Source organism: Anabrus simplex, chromosome X (genome assembly GCF_040414725.1).
Source record: "Anabrus simplex isolate iqAnaSimp1 chromosome X, ASM4041472v1, whole genome shotgun sequence".
NCBI classification, from domain to species: Eukaryota; Metazoa; Arthropoda; class Insecta; order Orthoptera; family Tettigoniidae; genus Anabrus; species Anabrus simplex.
In genome coordinates this window covers 38,910,855-38,922,858 of record NC_090279.1, presented here as the reverse complement: position 1 = coordinate 38,922,858, position 12,004 = coordinate 38,910,855, and positions in this window count along the sequence as shown.

Genomic DNA, 12,004 nt, shown 5'->3' with positions numbered 1-12,004 from the left:
ACAAACATGTACCTTGCGGGCAGTGCTCGTCACTCCACCGTACGCGATATTCACTGCATGACGAGCAGTGCTCAGCACTTCATGCCGACAGGTTAATACTAGTAAACTTATTGTTTGTCAATGCTGGTTAATATTATTATCACTAAACTCTCTATCATTAACAAGTTTACTCAATGTTAACAATACTGTACATATCTATGCATGTTTCATGTGATTTGATAGAATCTGAGAATGTTCTCGTAGAACGAAACATGTTATTCTTTGTATAATAGTGTGTATTTTTGACAGGTATGTTTATAGTGTTATAATTTATACTGAAATTGTTGTGTGCTTGAAAGACCAGGAGGTTTTTATGTTACATTTAACTAGGTCAACAATATAAAGTATGGCATCATTCTTAACAAACTGTCCGTTTTGTGCTTCGTTTTTCTTCCTTTCCATAGTTAGGTTACTGTTCGCATTTTTCTATATTGTATGGGGTTAGTTGGTATATTCTAGAATTTTATACTTGAATTCAATTTTATTAGGAAACTAACTTATACTAGAATGTAATCTTTTGATCACAGTCCCTCCCCCACCCCTTTAGTGCCGATAAGGTTTTATGAATCCAAGTGATAAATTTATGGTCTCGTGGTAGCTCATGAAAGAGCTTCTGAAACTGCAGACATACACTCCAACACTGCTGACGCTCCACTGATGGTGTTCTCATGCCCACAGTTCTTCTCATAACACTAAATAACAGCCTTGTAGTAGTAAAACATGTAATTTGTGGTTGCTTTGAGTTTGGCTTACATCAGATCTTTCCCTGGTATATGACTGTAATAAGCCTGTTTCTTTCATGTTTTTTTTTTTTTTTTTTTTTTTTTTTAAAAACACTTGGAAGCTTTGAGATATGCTGTTTGAAACAGAACTGTCTGAATGCTGTTTGTAGCCCCTGTGAGCTCGGCAAAACCAAAGTAGAGCATGTGATTGAAATATTTCAAGGGATTTTAAACTGTCTATAAATACACTCTATGCTGAGAACATAGTATTAATATTTGTTACTATATGGAAAATGATTTAGAACAGTTTTATCACTTGGAAGTGGTTCAAACAACCTCTGTGATTTGATTGGTATGATTGGACATATGAAAACAGTTAATACAATTTAGTGTTTATGTCTGTGGCAGCTTCCATCCAAAATTCTGTGTGAGATGGCCTGAATTCCATTTCTGGTAGGATATCTCCTGATATGGCTAGAAAATATTTCTCAATTTATATTTGGTTCTCAGTCTTGTCCTTTCTGTGACATTCGGTGTGAGCAATGATATTAACACAGTTCCCAGTACAGATTTGTGTTTTAACAATCCTCTGCTGATAGAAATCTTCCTTAAATATTAGTGAAATTTTGAAAGTAACTGTAATACTGGCAAGTAATGAATTATCATGCTCATTTGTTGGTGACTGGATTTGTAGACCTGTGTTATGTGCATACCTAAATATCTTATTTTCCACAGGAAAATATGGAACATTTAACAGAAGTGATAGCTCTAAAAAAAGAAGCCAAATCTGAGTTAACAGAGTCAGGATCAAAACAGGAAAACTCTCTTGAGGTAATGTACATAATTTGATGAGTCATCATCAGGTAATGAAAATAGCTAGAAAATGGCTCAACAGATATCAGTGCTTAACCCTTCATTTCAGTGCATAGGATTGATAGTCCTACGGAAAGTACACCTTTTAATGAGATTGACTGTTTACTTACCTAATTTTCACTTTTTCTTCAAGTTGTTCCAAGATCTTGCCTTATGTATCACATAGCAGTTGCGATAGCACCAAAGACCTCTACTGTTTATCATTTGAAAGCACGTATCTTTGCTACTATAACTTTTGACTTCATAAATATTTTCGAACACAGAGTTACTATAAGGTACATTCTTTTGTTACTGTTTCTGGATATTTCACTAATTGCTTCCAAATGAAACACCTTTGTAATCTTATTGATTATACTAATTATTGATTTCTAGATAATACAATTATTTTTAGATACAAGTTGCAGGTGATCTGCTTGCTTACGGTGAGCATTCACTTATATACTAGACATATTGTAGCCATCTTGTGACAAGTGAAAAACATTCTTATTCTTCTTAATGTGGTCTGTGGTGTTATTAGCCTATTGTGACTTACCATTTTACTTAAACTTGCAATGAATAAATAAGACCTTCAAGAGTGATCTTGCCTTTCTGTTCCTTACATTGTAAGGGACAATGTTTGTGAATAGGCCTTGAATGTTCACCATTACTTACCTGAACTTTCGTTACATGAATTAATCCATCACTACCAGGATACACATTTGACCACTGCCATTGTCCACTGCACAGCATGTGTGTTGTCTTCTTTCGGTGTGACTATGTTGCTATGGGGTATTAATTGACCATTTGTTGAGATACTCACTTGACGATCTCTTCCAGGAGTTCTGGGTTAGCTGCTGAATATATAGCCATCTGGGCGAAGGGTGGTGGAGTATAACCATGATCAGGGAGTGTAGTAACTGGCTCTCCTATAAGGAAAAGGGATGTAGTTAGGTAAGAATTTTCAAAAGGTTCATCATTTAATTTTAGTGTGTTGATGTGAGTTTGTGTTGTAAGAGTGGTCCATTCTTTGTTGGTGAAGCAATAAGAATGCATCACTCTTCTGAGTTGATATATCAGACTCTCGACAGCTGCTTCCCAGATTCCACCAAAGTGTGGTGCTGCAGGAGGGATGAAATGCCATTTCAGTCCTATGTCTGCAGTTGCCATGAAGAGTTGGTTTTTCTGATGATTGTTTTGAAGAAAAGCCTTGATTCCTTTAGCTGCTCTGAAGACGTTTGTGCCGTTATCGCTGTAGATGTTCAGGGGTTGAACTCAATGGGACCTAAGTCAACAAAGAGAGGTTGGAAATGTTGTGTTGAGATCAGGTATCATGTCTATGCAGAGTGACTTGGTAGCTTGGGAGTGTGGTCTTGCTTGATTTCACACCATTTTTTTTAATGAGAATTGGGCCAGCATCGTCTATTCTAGTGTAAAGGAATGGGTACATTGGGGTTACATGCACCCTTTGTGTATTTCACATTCATTGTTCAGAAGTATCTGCATTCAACTTACAACACTAGAGATGTGTAAGTGTTTGGCTTCTTTACCATCGCCCTTGCTGATGGGAAACAAAACTTGTCTCTCAGAGATGTAATTAAGAGTTGGATGCCAGGATGAAGTAGTTGAAGGTGTTCTGCCATCATAATTAGATTTGTGAGATAATGATATGTATAAAGAATGATCTAATATTTCCACTCCACTAGAATTAGGGTATAGGGCAGTCTTCTGCCGACAAGAAGATTGCCTTCTTGATCTATGGTTGAATTTATTTTCTTAATATGAGTTGATAGTTTCCTACACAACATTAATGCAACATTTGAGTGTGGAACTCAACTCTAATATGAACAGTGGACTTGAATTTCACTCTGTGGGTTGATTACAACAATCTGATTTAATTTACAAACAGTATGCAGCCACTCTCTGTACCTTGTTTAATCTTGAAAGTTTTGTTATGAATAGATCATCATGCATGGCTGTAAGAAGTATTACTGTCATCTTTTTGATTTGGGAGATTCATTTGAACATCACATTTTCATTTTGGCCTTCTCAATGGATCTTGATTCAACCATCTGGGACAGGGATGGCGAACTTTTTCCAACTGGTGTGCCATTTCATGTTTGGTTTATTATTCTCAACTGTCAACTGTGCCCCCTGCTATTTTCCTTTAAGTAATGGCTCCATCTGCCCCCCTCCTCCCCCAACCGACTTACTTTCCTAATTCCAAAGTGTGTTTCATAATATGGTATTATTTATTATTTATATATATATATATAATTCGCTGGGGCCATCAAGGACCATGTTAAGTCTTGTTGCATTTGGCACAGAACTTGGCCTTCTATAGAGCCCAAATTTCCCTCATTCTTTGTGAGTGGGCCTGCTTACGCTCCTCTGTCCAAGGGCTAAACGCTCATTTCAGTTTAGCCCGTTCGTCAATATTTCCTTGCGGAAGAGATCTCTGTTAAGGGCGTCTTCAGCTGAGATATGTAGCATTTGCAGGTCTTCTTTGGTATTTCTAAACCACGGAATTGTGGTTTTGGGGTTTGAATCAAAAAAGTGAAAGATTTCTTTAGTTAACTTTCTTCCGTCCATTCTTTTCAGATGACCGTAAAATCGTGCCCGTCTTTTTCTTATTGTGTCGGTAATTTTCTCTATTTTGCTGTAGACTTCCTTGTTGGATCTCTTTTGATGGATTCCATTTCTGTACTTTGATCCCAAGATTCCTCTCACAATTTTGCGTTCTCTTTTCTCCAGTTCTTCAAGGAGTCCTTTGTTGGCATTTAGAGACTGGGTTTCGGCTGCATATAGAACTACTGGCTTCGTAACTGTTTCATAGTGACGTATCTTGGTGTTTTGGGAAAGGCATTTTTTGTTGTAGATTGTGCGGGATGTTTGGTAGGCTATTTCCAGTTTGCGTACTCGCTCCTGAAGTGCTTCTTTGTCCAGTGCATTTTTCATGATGATCTCACCCAGGTATTAGAATTTGTCTACTCGGGTGATGTCCCCGTATTTTGTATGGAGTTTTGGTGGAGCCTCTTTGATGTTAGTCATTACTTCTGTTTTCTCAAACGATATCTGCAAACCAGTTTGTTCGGCAATTTCCTTTAAAATTTCAACTTGAGCTCTAGCGGTTTCTATGTCATTTGAGAGAACAGCAATATCTTCAGCTAATGCTAAGCAGTCTGTTCCAATCCCCTTGGATTTGGTTCCTATTCTCAATGGACTGTAGTTGGTTTCCTGTAATCTCACCCGCCAGGTTCTGATGATCTTTTCAAGAACACAGTTGAAGAGTATCGGGGATAGCCCATCACCTTGTCGGACTCCTGTTTTGATGTCAAAGGAATGCGAGAGACATCCGTGGAACTTCACCTTGGATTTTGTATCGGTCAGGGTGGCTCTAATTAATGCCAGCAGTTTCAAATCAACTCCAAATTCATTTAAGATGTTTAGCAGGACTTCCCAATCAATGGAGTCGTACGCTTTCTTAAAGTCCACAAAGACAGACACATACTGCTTGGACCTTAGTGTACAATATCTGATGATCGTTTTGAGATTTTGGATCTGTTCAGCTGTTTAACGACCTTTTCTGAACCGTCCTTGGTATTCACCTATTTGATGTTTGACTTGTGCTTCCAAACGCTTCAGGATGGCAAGTGATAGAATTTTGTAAGTCACGGGTAGCTAAGATATTCCTCTGTAGTTGTTAATGTTCTTCATGCTGCCTTTTTTGTGTAATGGATGGATCAAAGCTATTTTTCAAACTTTGGGTAGGGTCTCCTTGTTCCAAATTTCTTCTATTTGCTTTTGCAGGATATCGAGTGATTCCTCTGGGGCATATTTCCATAGTCCTGCTACTACTGAGTCTTCACCCGGCGCTTTGTTATTTTTGAGACGGGCAGTGTGTCACTTGATTTCATCTCTGTCGGGTGGTCTGGAATCTGGGTACCTGAGTAAGGGTTCCTTGGTCTCGATGGCGCTTTGCGGTTTAGAGCAATTAAGTAAATTCTTGAAGTAATCTGCCAGAATGCTGCAATTTTCTTCATTTGACGTCGCCAGTGTGCCGTCCTTTCGCTCAAAGCATAGAGATGGTGGTTTATAGCCAGTGAGTTTGCGTTTGAAGGCTCTGTAGTACTCTCTGCTTTCATTCTTCCTAAAGTTTTGTTCTATCTTTTCAATGAGAGATTTTTTGTATTTACGTTTCTCAGTTTTGAACACCGTAGCTGCTTGGGCACGTTGGGTTTTGTAGGTTTCCCAATCATTTTCTGATTTCGTAGAGTGGTACTGTTTCCACGCATTGAGTCTTTCTTGGAGGACTGATTCGCAGGTACTATTCCACCAGGCATGCTTTTCGCTTCTCTTGATTTCTGCATCGTCTTTGGCGGCCTCAACAAGGAGACTTTTGGCGTTGTTAAAGTCACAGTAATTTGGTCTAGCCTTCTCCTGGAACTCCTCGAACCTTTGCCGAAGTGTATCATTGTCGAAGCGTGTTTCGTTGTCTTCCTTGTGTTTGCGGGAATTGGTTTGAATTTGGTAAGAGACATATAATGATCTGAGGCCACATTGATGCCTTTCTTTACCTTGACATTCATAATCTCAGGGCTCTTTCTCCTGGAGATTGCTGGGTAGATGGCGAAAGTGGGTTGACATGACCTGTAGGTTGTGATTTTCGCAAATGGACACCAGTCTTTTACCGTTGGGATTGGTTCTTTTGTGAGCAGGGTAATTTCCTATAACTTTCATGTACTTCTGTTCACGACCTAGTTGGGCATTGAAGTAACCCAAAAAAAGCTTGACATGGTGTTTGGGGATTTTGTTTAATTTTTCATCCAGTAGGTCCCAGAAATTATCAGTTTCATCTGGATCATACTTGTTTTTATCATTTGTAGGAGAATGTGCGTTAACTAGGGCATAGGTTTTGTTCGCGCATTTAATTGTGAGTATAGACAATCTGTCATTCACAGGTTCAAAATTTGCAACCGATTTAAGGATCTTGGTTCTAACAGCAGATGCGGCTCCAAGCATCACAGCTCCATTGAGGATTCCTCTTTGCGCTTTGCTCTTGAAAAATCGGTAGCCTTCGGATTAAAAAATCTCTTCATCTGGGTACCTTGTTTCCTGTAGGGCCATTATGGATATCTGATTTTCGTGAAGTGCTTTGGTGAGAGTTTTCAGCTTGCCAGTTTGTGTAAGCGAATTTATGTTGAAAGTTGCTAGAAAGGTTTTTGACTCTTCAGGGTACATGGAGACGCTCCAACTCGTCTCTTGCATGATGTTGAGTCTCCCCCAGAATCCGAATGAGACTCGTGCACCGTGGCGTTCACGACGAGGGATTTAACCCTTTCAGACCTGAAGGAAAACTGGAGGCGTGAATTTTTGTTTGTTTGTCAAAAACGGACTAAAATTCTCCTCAATAAACATATTGATAGTTTATTTTACAAAATAAAAACTAACATCCGAAAAACAGGACCCACACAATTGTGCGTATCAAAATTCAAAGCCTCGTATCACATACGATGACGTATCTTCAAAATTTACGTTCACTGACCAATGTACACACTTCATTGAATATATTCCGGTATTCAGTAAAGCTTCTAGATTAATATAAACGCAATAAATAAATACTTACTTTTGGCACTACTGCTTCGCGCAATCTCGCCGATCAACTGTGCTTTTTAAACTCTTCTTCCTTCGCCCTGGCGGTCAAGCGCATACTAAAAGCAATTGAAATACACGCCACGTGTCCCGCACAATCACTGCAGTCCGGTCTAGCGCCGAAAAAACATCAAATACGGTCAGGGATAACTAAAATACGAACCCGCACAATTGTGCGTACACGGTCTGAAAGGGTTATCCGAAGATTTACCCCCTGGGGTATGTTTCTTGAAATGTTGTGCCATCATGCTTTTTGACTTGACTTTACTTTGGACGGGTACCCATCCTTTTACAACTAGGGTTCTTAGCTCTAGAGGTTGCCTCGAGATGTTTTCTGGCTTCTGGTCATTTACCAGTCTTCGCCATAACCCTGGCAAGGGACCAGTTTTTTTTTTTTCACGGTGGTATTTTATTTCCCTACTACCCTCTGACTCTGCGGGTGGCAGAGCCAGCGAGCTTCCCCAATTCCAATGGGACGCGCCCGATTGAGGTAACCGGTAAATCCCCACACGGGAATTATTATTTATTTATTTATTTATTTATTTATTCATTTATTCATTTATTTATTTATTTATTTAAACAAAAATATTAATATTTGCCAATGGACTTCAAGTGAAATACCGTTCTCACATTTAGTTTGAAACTTGTTGCTGAACCTTAGTAACCATGTCATTTTTCATAACTTGTTGCCTTCAGTAGGTACCACACACGATGCACGTAGTTCTGAACCATTACGGTTTCTAACTGTTGATTTCACAATGTTGTTTGTAGAAAATAGCTGCTCGCAGGCGTATGATGGCCCAAACAAAGTAAGTAGTGCTGTAGCAAGTTTATTCTTGGCTGAAAACTTTTGTGGGAGGTTGTTCCAATGTTCAAGTATTAAGTTCTCTGGCTTCTGGAGAGGGTATTCACCATCAACAGCACACTCAATTTTTACGTATGCTTCACCAAGTTGTACGAATTTGTTCACCCATGTTCTGCTTTCTTGAAATTCAATCAACTCTATTTCTAAATGGTCCATATTTAACCAGTCAAAAAATTGACCTGAATTTGTACAATATGAGGCTTTGAAATAAAGTGCAATTTTTTCTCCAAATCTTGAAATTCAGAAAATCTCTTGAAATCTATTTGTTTTGAATTTTGTGCGACGTTCACATACTTCTTACAAATACTTTTTTGTGTCTTCAAAAGTTAATTGATCTGAAAATTTTGACATCAATTCAAGTTGCACTTCAAGTTAAGGAAAGTACTTAAATGTCTTTGTTTCAACATCCCTGATGAATACTTCAAGTTTTCTTTGAAATGATTTTATGATCTCAATCAATCTATCTGCAGTATGTCCCTTTCCTTGCAGGATCTTATTTACATCACTGTATATTGCTGTAAAGTCGCGGAGAAACATTAAATTGCACAGTTAGGTAGGGTCCCGGAGTTCCGGAAATTATTCCTGTTTTCTGTCATGAAGAAGCGAATTTCGTCCAAGAGCTCGACAAACCTCTGGAGTACTTGCCCACGACTCAGCCAGCGAACATTATTGTACATTACAAGTCCGCCATATTGAGATTCCACTTCGTGTAACATCTTCGAGAACTGGCGATTATTTAGAGCACGTGCAGATATGAAGTTCCCAATTTTAGTTACCACCGAGAGTACACTTTCCAATGACTTCATACCTTCTTTCGCATGAAGGGCTTCTTGATGTAATAAACAATGGAACTGTAAAACTTGGTGTTTAACTTCTTCTTTAGGAAATTCCACAAACCCATTATGAATACGCACTATCCTTGGGGCAGCATCGGTTGTCACGGACACAATTTTCTGTAAGTCAAACATCATTTTTAATACAAGTTCTTGCTTCACTTCGTTCAATATAATCTTTCCCAGATGTCGTAGTTCGCATTAAATTAACTAATTCCACCCTCTTCACATTTCAACAAGGAAATTGGAAAAAACAGCTGACCTTGCTTGTAAGGTCGCATCCGTGCTTTCATAAAGACATATTGAATACATTTTGGAGGTATCCAAATCAGCTTTCAATTGCTCCGAAACATCTTTACTCATTCTTATTCTATCCTTGACAGCATTTCTGCAGGCTGGCATTTCTTTAATTCTGTTGATTATTTGTTGTTTGTTAGGAAATTCTTCAAATAATGTGCCGGACGACAATAACAAAGCCTCCTTCAAGAACTCACATCAGAAAGCAGTTTCCCATGCTGTACTATGCAGTGAGCCAGGTGGAAATTAGCCGCACTGATATTATTCCTTGGCCTGAAAGATGATACAAAAGAACTACGTAGTTTGTTTTGTATATTGTTCTACTTTTTTTGAAATGAACTCTCTTCTTCCTTCATTTGGTGTGGAACAAACATTTGAATGATTCGTCTGGAAATGGTGCTTTACATTAAATGTTTGTGATACAACTGTTTCCGAACACAGGCAACTCGAAGCTTTATCGTTCCTTTCTGTTACTCCAAATTCCCTTGTCCCGTGTTCTTGCAAATTCCAGTCACTACCTTCCTGAAGTTTTTTCAGCACCGAAAACATGTTTACGAGGTCCGTGTATAAAACCACCAGAAAAATATATTCAACAAACAGTTAAATACTAAGAATAATTACGCAGTACTGGCTACCACACACAGGTCAAACTTCACTGACTGACTGACGTGTGTGAGTAATGGGCACGCCAGCCGCATCTGACACTGTTATCTCACTAGACTTCCGGACCTATCAGTGTTGCCATATTGCACGTCAGAATGGAACTAGAGTTTGGATTTTAGATATTTATTTCTTACACGTGAACACTACGATTATGCTATGCACAAGATATGTATAGTCTATAGTACAGGGCGTATATAAAAATGTTAATATGGTCATGTAGCGTGCCACCGAAATCGTGTTTGTGTGTCACCTAGTGACACGCGCGGCATAGGTTCGCCATCCCTGATCTAGGACCATGCCAGCAAACTATATTGTTGATAATTACGTTCATTTGTGGTCATCTGAACACTAAGTCAGCGGGTTTCTCCTTGGACGATACATGGTTTCACTCATTTGTATCTTTAGCGAGTTCAAAGTCAGAGCCTTCAATATTTTCTTGAGTAGTCTTGTCAAGAGAAAGACCCTGCAAATCTCAGTTCGTTAAAGGGGGAGTTTTTAGCTCTGCTACCTTGCTTTTTACACAGAGCAACATTTTTGTCACTCAAATTTCATTGCCAAATGATCTGACGTACACACATAAATGCTATTTGTTGAGCCTACAATCAGATGATTATGTAGAAGTGAAGTTTTTGAATAGATGGCCCTACATGCTGGATATAGTTGAGACTTATGATATTGTCAGTCTCGACAGAAGCGTTGTAAATAAAAAGTGTTTTTGTTGTTGACATTGACTGCATTACGACAGGGTGATGTGGAATTTAGTAATGATTTTCTTCCTGCGAGGGTTTCACGTTCATTTCTGTCATGTGATCGAGTGACTCGAATTCTCACATGAATTTAATTTATTCCTGGCAAAATTTCTCATTTCGTTTGTCGTTTGTTCTCAGGACAGGACATGCTGAATTGCCATTTGTTTAGATCTACCAAGTTTTAAAGTATTTCTTAATAGGGAGTTATACAGTGTACCTGCCTGACGTGTCTGTCGCCATTTGTTGCTGGAAGTCTGCTTCACACTCTTTTTCTGTTGGTGTTGTCCTCCTGTATTTTCCAAAATATTGAAAATTGTTTTGTAGGTTGCATAGTAATAGAGATTCATGAGGCGTAGTTTTTATCTTCTTTCTTGTTAGTAAACAGCTACAACTGACTATTTTTTGATATTGTCAACTCACCTCTGCCGCATTCGCCATTTACTGCTGCTTTCTTCCCGGCATTTGACATGCGCACACTGCCACAGTTACAGGACTAAACTCAGCTGTTTACCTGCACCGAACATGAATGACATCATCGGTTTTAGATTGTACACTCTACACTCTTCACGGATGTTCTCAGCATTTCTAGTACCATGTGTCACAATTTTTCCTGTACCTCCCCTCTTCAACTGGTCTATACAGGGTGAACTTGAATAAAACCAACAAACTGCAGGGACTGATTCCTGACTGGAAAGGGAGGAAAAAATGTCCTACGAACATGTGTCCGGAAATGGACGGTGTGCGGTCAACGACAACAAATAGTCCCGGAACAAGATACATAGCTGAATCGCATCCACGTAACCCACACAAACACCCATCCCTGCAGTGTCCACACTGGTAGCAACAAAAACATAAAAGGAAAGCAGAAAAACAAAGTGGAAGCAACTGTCACCTAATAAGAAAAACACAACACAAGGAAAAATGCAGTACTTACCACAGATAGACCAGGTGACCATTACCTGTGGAAGGAAGGTAAATAAAACTGTCACTGTATGGATTCAAACTGTCTACAAGAAAGGCACGCGCAGGTACTTTGGAATAAATATGCAAATTTAATAAATAGCAAAAAAAACTGGACATCAAGAAAACGGAACATCACCAAGAATTAAAATTTAAAATATAAATTTAATAAAGAAAAAATCAACAATCTACCCTACAAATCAATCAGACCTACAATTATTTATTGGGAACCAATATTAATGACCTACTAAGCTAACCTACCTTCCTTTTAAATGCATTTCAAATAAAATAAAACGAGGTTTGATGCCTTTGGTTTTGATTAAATCTACACAAATCATCTGTCCAGGTAATCTAATGCTTGAATTCATATGTTAA